We start from the raw sequence: 11,738 nt of genomic DNA, 5'->3' as shown, positions 1-11,738 counted from the left end.
TTGATATTGGTGACCACTGAGACAGCAGCTCCTTTCCTCTCTCATTCATGGTCTCTCACTGGAACTCATGTGGAATCTTCAGAAATCTCAATTACTGTGCACTTCTCACCTGCTGTTCCCTTGTCACAGGAGATACCACCTCTAGCTCGTTGCTCATGACCCTCCCCACAGCCCTAGCATCCAGTGGTTTACCCCACAGATATCCCCCATCATGGGGTCCCCACACCCACCAGGAGATCCTTCAGGGCAGGATCTTTCAAAATGGCCCATTTTCAGCTCCTACATCAATTTACATCTTGTCCACATCTAGACAAGCAGACCATCTTGAATGCAGCCCTGTGTCTTTGCTCTCCTGCTACAAATAGTTCCCCTTAAGCTCTTTCCTTTATAATATTTAGGTATAAATCAGGTTCCTAAATATCAGCAGACACCGGTCAAGCTCTCCAGGTGGTAACCTAAAGCATCCCTCAGGAGATATGAGGCCAGAGTTAAACACCCCTCTACTCATCTCTTCTATACCTTCCTGCAGTTACCCACAATCTTAGCATGCCCGGTACAGATGATCTGGCAGCTACTTATCTCAGCCTTTGGAATCCCTTCTAGAACTCCTAGATAGAGGGAAAAGCCACAGTTAATATCCTGTTAGAGAGACAGCATGAACCTGGATATCTCTCTCTATCTCTCTACCCACCTCTGTTGCTATCTCTCTCTCTCTATAGATATACATATCTAGGTAGTGGTTAGTTAGCTGAGAAATAAGGAATTGGAGCCCTAGAATTCAAGGAAGAAAGGTGAAGGTAGAGCAGGAGTTTCTTGCAACAGAACAACGGACAGGTACTACGAGAGAGCACTGATTAATAACGGTGGGAAGGGCAAGAAACTTTTAGAGAGTGATGACTGGTATTTGATTTTTAGTTGTTTGTGGATCTGGGCAGAAATGCCCTCCACTATCCCTAAATCTTCAGGACAATTCTGTTACCATATTAACACAGAATTAGTATGGCACTGCTCTGGATAACAAAGGAGAGGAGTTTTCATTTCCACTTAGAAAAGAAGGGATAAGATAGAATTGGAGCAGGCAATGTCCATGGTGAAGCGAAGGTAGGAAGTTCGCAGTGATCCAAAGCAGGAAATTATACATAATTTTAGGTCAGAGTTAGTCTCTCTTCTTGGGAACCTGCAAAAATTATTGAGAGTCTTGGACTTCTCCTGGTTATTTCAGTTGGAAGCTTGAATTATTTCATATGAATGTCAAATAAATTACCTTCAAAAGGCTGGATAGCTTGGAGGTATTCAGGATACATATGACTAATGTAGTATTCCCTAGCTTTTAAACTTTCTAATGTAAATTTGAGGTAAGAATGTTTAATCAAACTCCAAAATCTTTCACAATTATTGAAATATAGAAATACAGCAATAGAGAAACACCCCAAGGACTTAAATATCTGAAATAACCCAAGCATGAGCTATGCACGTACTAGTACAAATCTTACATACTTCACCAACAGTGGGAGAGTTTTCAGGATTAGACTTGGCAATCATCCGTCCTCTTTTTAGCCTCTATAATTTTAGTGATTTATTCTATGACCTCTCACTTCCATTGCCTCCAAGTTTCCTAATTCAGATCACATGCTTCCAGTCTCGCTTTGAGGGTGAGAAATGGATTATGATCAGACAGAAGTAGAGGACAGGAAAATAATTGGTTTTCCCAGGACTCCAGAAGTCTCTAGTGGAGGTCTTGCTATGGGTCAAAGGGCAGTATACAAAGATGAGTTTGCTCCTTGTCCTGCTTTGCCATGTGAGGGCCAGCCATGCCTGGCTGAGCTGCAGGGGTTTCTCCGTCTGCCAAGGTTTTCTACCTCCTGATATTCCAGGCCCTTGTAGGTTGACTCATTAAAACCACAGGAGAATGGCTCACACCACTCAGCTCACCCAAGGCTGATTTGTAAACCAGAAAATCACTTTGCTAAGTTACAGTGATTCAGATTCAGCTACCATTTGTTTCGAGTATGCTATGTGTCAAACACAGAGCTTGAGGCCTTCTTACCCATAATCTCATTGAATCCTCTTGTCAATGGTCAGTAGATGACCCCAGAGGGAAGCAATTTAGAAAAATGAATTAAGTTTAAAGACTCTCTTGGAAATACGGTATCAAAGCACAGAGAACTAGATGATCTGTGGAATTAATCTTGAAATAGAAGGATGCTCTTGAATCTTTGATGTTATAAATTCCTGCTGACGAAGCCAGTCTCAGTAAGGAAACCCAGACTCTGCCCCATTGGCAGTGCTGGACCCTCACTGACCAAAGCTTTCTCCTACTCTTTTCAGCATTTCATGCTGACACTTTTTGTCTCCCTACAATACCTTATTCCTGCACAATCAGAGTACCTCTATAGAAGGCATCTAGGCACAGATACACAGATAATAGAGTATCCCCCATGTCTTAAATAGATCCAACCTCTTTCTTGAATCTGACTTATCTCACTTTCTACCATAGCAGACTTGGCAACGTGCCTCCAGAGTAAATCTCTAGAGCCTTTCTTCTCCTATGCTGAGTGAAGAAGGTCCTCAGTGTCCTCTCTATGGCTCTAGGTATGGCATGAAGGAGTGGGTGGAAGGAGGAACAGAGATAGAAGAGACTCAAACTTTTAAGGTTGTAATCATGTAAAAGAACTGTCTCGGGCTTCCCTGGTGGCGCAGTGGTTGAGAATCCGCCTGCCGATGCAGGAGATACGGGTTCGTGCCCTGGTCCGGGAAGATCCCACATGTCGCGGAGCAACTAAGCCCGTGAGCCATGGCCGCTAGGCCTGCGCGTCCGGAGCCTGTGCTCCGCAACGGGAGAGGCCACAACAGTGAGAGGCCCGCATACCGCAAAAAAAAAAAAAAAAAAAAAAAAGAACTGTCTCATGTATAGAAGTCTAGTATTTTAAATTAATTAGTTTATTTAAGCATTTATGCAGTGCCATGCTCTTGGTACACAGAGATGAATAAGTCACTCTACTCTCAAAGAACTTATTGTCCATTGGGGAACACAAACTCATAAAGAAATAATTTCAATGCAGTGAGCTAAAGGTTAATTGAAGTATAAACATGGTATCACCAGAGAATTGAGGTTTGGAAAATTGTGTCTATATGGTCAGGGAAGGGCTCACAGCTAAGGTGACATTTGAGCAGTTTTAAATGGAGAACAGAAATTCATTGGACAGGAAGAAGGGCAGTGGAGGAGAGTGTGAGAGGAATGTTCAGGGGAGGGCATTTCAAGTAAAAGGAACAGAGGCATAAGACAGCATAGGAGTTTTGAGAAATAATATGAGATAATTGAGGTGCCTACAGCAATTTATATGAGTGGAAATGAGGCCGAGAGTTAGGCAGGGTCAAGTCAAAATTGACTCCTATTGTTAAGATTTTAAGTTTGAATTGCATTCAGTAACCACTATGTATAAAATTTAAGCAACGTAATGTCAAGAACATATTTGTGTTTTTAAAAGACAGATTTAATAGCATTATGATTTGTGGAAGTTATTGTTTGGTAACTCCTAAGTAAAATTAATATTCGAATGATGATATTTTGTTTTAGGGAAGTATATTATTCTAACCCAGTGTTTCATAACTTTTTATAATATTGTAAATAATTACTTTGCAATGTATTTTTTTCCCTTACTGTAGTCTTTTCTGTACATTAACAACCTAAAATATAGTATATAGCTCTGGTGTGGTGAGAAGAGGGCTGAATCTGGAGTCAGTAAACTTGGCTCTGAGACCCTACTCTTCCTCTTTCTATTATCATTATTATCATCATTATCATTTATTATTATTTGGCTACACCAAATAATACACATGACTTGTGGGATTTTAGTTCCTCAACCAGGGATCGAACCTGGGCCCTTGGAAGTGAGAGCACAGAGTCCTAACCACTGGACCACTAGGGAATTCCCTCCTCTTCTTTCTAGCTGTGTAATCTCACACACTTAACTGCTCTGAGACTCAATTTCCTCATTAGTGAAATGAAGATAACGATACCCACCTTCTGGTTTGTTGCAAGGATTCAATTACAAACAAGTAACATAGCCCTTGGACCTAAAAGGTCCCCAGAACTCATCCCTAGGGTTTCCAATTCATGAAATCTAGGATGCATTTAGATGATATTTAACAGACACTGCTGATCCTAAACTGGCAAACTTACATTTCTGCCTTTCTTTTCTGGATGAGAGCATTGAGGCTCAGAGAATAGAAACTAGTGATAGAGCTAAAACTAAAGTCTGGACCCTAAAATTTCACTTTTATAATTCAGAAATGGTCCTCTGGGATGGCTTCATCAACAGCAAGCCAAAACCTCATTCAAAATTAAAACTTATATGAAAGTGAATTAATACATATGGAAAGAGATTCTATTCCTTGATCCAAATGTGACTGGTTTGCTATTTAAGTAAGAGAAACTCTGATGGTTAGAAGATAACATGTATTCTAACTTCTTCCTCTCTGAATAAAAAAAATCAGATCTCTTCCTTACTCACCACAAACTATACTGTAAGCTGATAACCAGTTCTGGTGTCATCCACTGATCAAAGATTGATTTACCGGAAATTAAAAAAAAATCTTGATTAATAATAATCTCACTAAAGAGAAATATATGCATTCCTGTCTTAACCTATATGTACTAAAAAAATGTACTTTTTGATTGAGTTTTCAGTAGCAAGACTCAAGATAAATCTGTCAAATATAAGTAGAAATAAGGAAAAACTTTTTGAACAAATGAACAGAACCTCATTTATCAAAAACAGACATTGTGTTTTTTAATTGATTAGAATTCCAAGATTAAATTGAATAGAATAAGTGAGTCTAAATAAAACCATTCAGGTAGAAAGGGGAAATTTCTCTGATAGAACTATAATAAAAATTCAAAGTAAGAAGTCCCATTTCAGAGAAAATGGTAGGTTAGATTATCAAACTGATCCCTTTGTTGAAGAAAAACTAAAAATACTGGGTAAAATATACCTTTTAAAAACTCCTCAAGAGTACAGAACAGTTGAGAAAATAGCATTAGCAGTTCAAATACTAAGGAAAATCATGAAATCCTAAGTGTAAGTGGAGCACTCAAGCTGCTTTTGTTCCTACGGCATTTACCAAATTTGGCAAAATTAAACTCCAGATTCAACAACGTTATACAGTAAAAAAAGAAAGAAGTCAAACCTAGAGCTTTCCCATGGTAGAGAGACTAGTAGAAGACCCACTGAATATTAAGATGGAACCTCAGAGAAGTAACATCTCAGGTAAAGATGAACCAGAAGAGATATGTGCCCTATTCGTGAAAAGACACTCAACATCATGAATTATTAGAGAAATGTCAATCAAAACTACTATGAGGTATCACCTCACACCAGTCAGAATGGCCATCATTAAAAAATCTACAAATAACAAATGTTAAAGAGGGTGTGGAGAAAAGGGAAACCTCCTGTATTGTTGATGGGAATGTAAATTAGTGCAGCCACTATGGAAAACAGTATGGAGGGTTCCCAAAAATCTAAAAATAAGAGTTGCCATCTGATCCAGCAATTCTACTCCTGGACATATATCTGGACAAAACTATAATTCAAAAAGATGCATGCACCCTTATGTTCATGGCAGCACTATTCACACTAGCCAAGACATGGAAACAACCTAAATGTCCATCAACAAATGAATGGATAAAGAAGATGTGGTATATTATACATACAATGGAATACTACTTAGCCATAAAAAGAATGAAATAATGCCTTTTGCAGCAACGTGGATGGACCTAGCAATTACCATACTAAGTGAAGTAAGTCAAAAAGCAAAAGACAAATACCATCTGTTATCACTTGTATGTAGAATCTAAATTATGACACAAATGAACTTATATATGAAACGGACACACAGACAGAGAACAGACTTATGGTTTTCAAGGGGGAGGGGGCAGGGGAGGGAGGGATTGGGAGTTTGGGTTTAGCAGATGCAAACTATTATTTATGGAATGGATAAACAACAAGGTCCTACTGTGTAGCATGGGGAACTATATTCAATTTCCTGTGACAAACCATAATGGAAAAGAATATGAAAAAGAATGTATATATATGTATAACATCACTTTGCTGTACAGCAGAAATTAACACAACATTGTAAATCAAATATACTTAAGTAAAATAAATTTAAGAAAATATGTGCCCTATCTACTTCCTTCCACCCATTCCCAGAAGAAATTGCAAAGAAAGTTGTGCTGCAGGGAAGGGGAAAGAAACTAATCAAAAACAAAAATAAACAAAAACATTAGAAAAGAAACAAATACATAAGCCTCTTGTTAGAGACAGTTATTTCCTGAAGATTGAAATGAATGTCATCTCAGTTTCCTTATCTCTGTGATTTGGAATCTATGGCCTTTCCCATGATAGAGGTTGGCACATTCCAGACATTCCGTATCAGCAGATTCACATCTATAAATCATAAAACTTTGTCATAAAGAAAAGTCCCTCAAAAAGTGATCCCAGAGGGCTTCCCTGGTGGCGCAGTGGTTAAGAATCTGCCTGCCGATGCAGGGGACGCAGGTTCGTGCCCCGTTCCGGGAAGATCCCACATGCTGCCTGCGCCTCGGTGAGAGGCCCGCATACCGCAAAAAAAAAAAAAAAAAAAGTGATCCCAGAGTAAAAATGTCCCCAGAGACCTGACAGAAGTGAAAACAAATCCTCTCTGGAAGGAGTCTTTGTACTAAGCCTCTGAGTATTATTACACGTAGATATTTTCAAGGACAAAAAAAGTAAATGGAGGAATGGATTACAAATGACCATGATGAAACCTTCTGGGGTCATAGAAATATTGATCTCCTGATTGCAGTGATGATTTTATGGGTGTGTCCATGTGTCAAAATTCACCCACTGTGCACTTTAACCTATGAAGTTTATTGTATGTCAATTATAACTCAATAAAGATTAAAAAACAACAACATCAAAAAAACAAAAACAGGTATAGACGATAAAGGGTTTGCAGCAGAGGACAAGTGATGGAATTATTTGGTCACACTAAGTTATCCATCACTGGAAAGCTTTTTTTAAAAAGTATGAATGAAAATCGTCCAGGCATTTCAGAGACAGTTATTTTCTAAAGATTGGACTGAATGTCATCTCAGGTCCTTTATCTCTGTGATTTGGAATCTATGGCCTTTACCATAGAGGTCGACAAATTCCAGACATTCTGTATCCCAGATAAGAGATTTCACATGAATATTTTTTAAAACACCAGCTACTTTATGATTCTGCTATACCTCCTGCTTACATAATTCTGCATGACTTTTCCAGTCCTCTTTTAAAGTAATGACAATGGTTTAATTGCCCTAGACATCCAAAGTTAATTATTTTGGTAACTTTAGCTGTTTTTGTTTTAAAAAAATACTGCTCTTATAAAATGGGAAAAAATGTGATGCTTGTGAATTCAGTGGATCAATAAGCTTGAAAGCCCATGTGTATACCAAGTGCAGTGCATTTGTTTTCTTAATATGAAGAATGTTTTACTTCAGAAAAGGTTCCTGTGAAATAGTGCTTCTTTTGAGTTTGTACATCTGGGTAAGACAATAATTATAATTGAGTGTATAAAACATTAAATTCAGTAGTTAAAATTTATTAAATGATGTTCATTTTTTCCCGTATTTTAAAAGTAGTTTTAACATTTGTTAAATTTGTAGTACTGTAATGTAGTAGTGATGTTAACACTGTGTTAAAAAGAAATCATATTCCAGTGTTCTTAAAACACATATATATCCACAGATTATACAGTTCATGCCTTTTCACAATGGCAGGGAAATTATAAATAAATGTACCATAAATTTGAATGCAAAAATACAATCCCATGTCTTATTCTCTCTTTTATCACATTTTGGAACTTTTTTTTTGAACACTTTCATAAACAAATTTATTTCACTGTTTTTTTTTTTGTTTTTGTGATACACGGGCCTCTCACTGTTGTGGCCTCTCCCGTTGCGGAGCACAGGCTCCGGACGCGCAGGCTCAGCGGCCATGGCTCACGGGCCCAGCCGCTCCGCGGCATGTGGGATCTTCCCGGATCGGGGCACGAATCCGCGTCCCCTGCATCGGCAGGCGGGTTCCCAACCACTGCGCCACCAGGGAAGCCCTATTTCACTCTTTTATACAAATATCCACAGGTATTTTCTAATCATAAAATAATTTTACAATGCTAGTTAGTATAAAAATGTATCAGATGCAAACAGACCAGTGACTTGACTTGAGATGACATTTTTAGCAACTGTAAATTTAAACACCACTACATTCTTTTTTCTTATGTTGTTGAACCACACTTGCACTTGTAGCCCCCCTTCTTAGGACATTCATTTTTAAAACAAAGGTCTGTAAACACTTTCAAAATATTAGCTTCTCAGCAACCTATAAAGCCAGTGCACTAGGTTGCAAGTTACCTAAGCAAGAAACTGAAATTTTAAACACTTATGACTGGGCTTCCCTGGTGGCGCAGTGGTTGAGAATCCGCCTGCCGATGCAGGAGACACGGGTTCGTGCCCTGGTCCGGGAAGATCCCACATGCAGCGGAGCAACTAAGCCTGTGAGCCATGGCCGCTGAGCCTGTGCGTCCGGAGCCTGTGCTCCGCAACGAGAGAGGCCACAACAGTGAGAGGCCCGCATACCGCAAAAAAAAAAAAAAAAAAAACACTTATGACCTGTTTTAGAGAAATTTTTGTAAACAAAATATCCTTTATAAGACTATTTTTCTTTTGAAAAGCAAAACATTTGTTTATTGTTTAAAAACTTTAGTTTATTTATTTAAAAATAAATGTCTTTTAAAAGTTTCACTCTGTCTTCCATGCCTCTTAACATCTTTTCCATATTCTCCATCTTTTTCTATGTGTTACATGTCCAGTATTTTCGTCTCACCTGTCTTCTCAGTTTACTAATTCTTTCTCAGATTTTGTCTAATATACTGCTACACCTACTCTTTGAGTTTTAATTTTGGTTAATGTAATTTTAATTTATAGAATTTCTCACTGGTTATTTAAAATCAATTTGGTCATTTTTTTTATTGTTTCTTTTAGCCTTTGGTACTGCTTTACATCAAAATTCAAGTTGGTAAATTTCCTCCAGGCAAGAGCAGATTTGGATCAGTCTATCTTTCTGAATTTTCACTGTTCGTTCAATTTTAATCAAGTAATTATTTGCTATTTCATCAGCTTTTTGATGATTTTGATTATACTTTCAAAACATATTTTCTCCAGCAATTTTTGTTTATAACTGTGTGTGGTATATACATGAATGGCGGTGAAGGGGAGGGGACTAAGCTGAAAACCTGGTCGAGCACTGTAGAAAACTGAAGTCTGAAAACTGTTTGAACAATTTTAAAAATACGAAAGACACTCAATTTATATTAGTTGGATTATTTGGAGTATAGATCAAATCACCTGTGTGATTTATCTGATCTGTCATGAAACTCTTGAAAATACTAAATATCTAGAATAACCATTTTCAATCCATTTTTTGTCAAACCTGCAACATTTGACCATTTTCAGACTGAGAGGAAAACTGTGCAAAACAAACATCGAAGCAAATTAATTCTCTTTTTAAGGTCTATAAATCCTGTCCCCATAGCGACACAAGTACTTCTCAAGATTTCTTCCTTTACACTTCATATTTTGCCCAGTCATGAATTTTCAAACAATATCTTAGGCATTTATTTTTCAATTAAATCAATTACTTTAATTGTTAACCCAACTTTCACTTCTGTCCTTTCAGAGAATTCTTAAAGCATACTGATGAAAAGTAAAATGTTGTTTCAGACTAGTTATTTACAAGAAAATAAAATAGACAGCTTCTGAAATGTCGACAATATAATGCACAAATAAGCATGTTTCTAAATTTAATTGTTAGCTTTTATAAAATGATGGCAAATCTTTACTTGTAGCAAAAAACAGTGTGATTTTTAATTTATTTTTCTTGTGTCAAACTAAAGACTTGAACTTGAAACTAAATCAATTCCACCTGTCTAATAGTCACATTATATAACAAATATTGACAACGACTAGAATTGAATATTTCAAAATGCTCACATACACATATAAATACAGGGATGGTCGGTTATAGCTAGATCAGTGAGTCCTATCACCTCACATCACAATAAATTTCTTGTTTTCCCTTCTTACTAGTCTTTACTATCCTCTCTCTTCAACCCATGGCTTAAAATATAAAAGGAGGATGACTCAAATCTTCAAATAATTCTTTCTTATTCCCTTGTAGCTACTATACATTTTAATTTACCCCAAGTTCTCAAATGGGCCTAAGAAAGCTCAAAGTGATACAAAGTATTAAGACTTCATATATATAATCTCACCCCCTATAGAACTCCAAACATACTTTTCACAACTGAGAGAAATAGAGCATCCCAGAAGGGTCTGAAAAAAGATCTAGAACTCACCAATATACACATTGTCAAAAGCTGGACAGATCTGGATTCAAATCCTAATTAACTGTGAAACTTTGGGCAAGTTACTGAAATCCTATGTATCAGGGTTTGGTCAAGAAAGCAGAAATTGCTTAAGGTATTGCAAATAGAAAAAGATGTCATATAGAGATTGGAGAGTTACCAAACCATTGGGATGACCAGTGAAGCAAGGGTCAGGGAAGTCATTGCTAGTGTTCAAAAATTCAGGAAGACTAAGAATCAGAGGAAACTGCCAGCCACTGCTAATTCACAGGGTGACACAAGGAAGGCACTCATCAAACCTCAGCAGATCTGTCACCTCTGCAGCCTATGGGCTTGAGCCTCTGCATCAGGGGCAAGAGTGGCTTCTTCTATTCTTTTTTTTTTTTTTTTTTTTGTAGTACGCGGGCCTCTCACTGTTGTGGGCTCTCCCGTTGCGGAGCACAGGCTCCGGATGCGCAGGCTCAGCGGCCATGGCTCATGGGCCTAGCCGCCCCGCGGCATGTGGGATTTTCCCGGACCGGGGCACGAACCCGTGTCCCCTGCATCGGCAGGCGGATTCTCAGCCACTGTGCCACCAGGGAAGCCCGGCTTCTTCTATTCTTATAAGCACCCTTGTTGGCAGAATGTAATGTGGTACCTTGATGTTGGGAATTCTGGAGGATACAGTACCAGGCTTTCAGCCTCTGCAACAAAGGGAAGAGAAGAGTGGAGAGAAACGTTGCCAAATGGCCAAGAGAAAATCTAGCACATTCCATACATCTCACTGTCTCCAAATGTAAAAATACTGTCAAAATAAATCAAAATAATAGACGGAGCACCTGTTCCAATATTCTTTTCTACATCAACTCTCCTAAAGTGAGAGAAAAGAAACATATATGTAAATATACACATTTATTCAGATATACCTATAGACGATATAGACATGAATAAAGCATAATGGGACAGGAACACAAATTGTGAAGAATCCTTGAAAGATAGAAAGCATATGGGATCAAATTGGTAACAGCTGTGACAAACATAGCTCAAACAAATTCAGGGTGCTATCACTGTAAAGACTAAAAATAATCTAAATTGGATTAAAGAAAAAAGCAGAAAAATGTTCCAGAAAATCATTAGAGTAAATCAATTAAAAAACTGAATTTAGGAAAATAAGACCAAGTCCTTTCACACTGGCAATGTGTGATAGGTCCAAGTTTTATTCATTTTTATTAGTGGTATAATGTTGGTTTTTCATTACCACTTTTGAAATAATGTTTGTGTGATTTAATTTTGATATAAATATTGTTGCA

This window comes from Kogia breviceps, chromosome 2 (assembly GCF_026419965.1).
Source record: "Kogia breviceps isolate mKogBre1 chromosome 2, mKogBre1 haplotype 1, whole genome shotgun sequence".
Classification (NCBI taxonomy): domain Eukaryota; kingdom Metazoa; phylum Chordata; class Mammalia; order Artiodactyla; family Physeteridae; genus Kogia; species Kogia breviceps.
The sequence above is the reverse complement of the archived record's forward strand: the minus strand, read 5'-3'. Positions refer to the sequence as shown.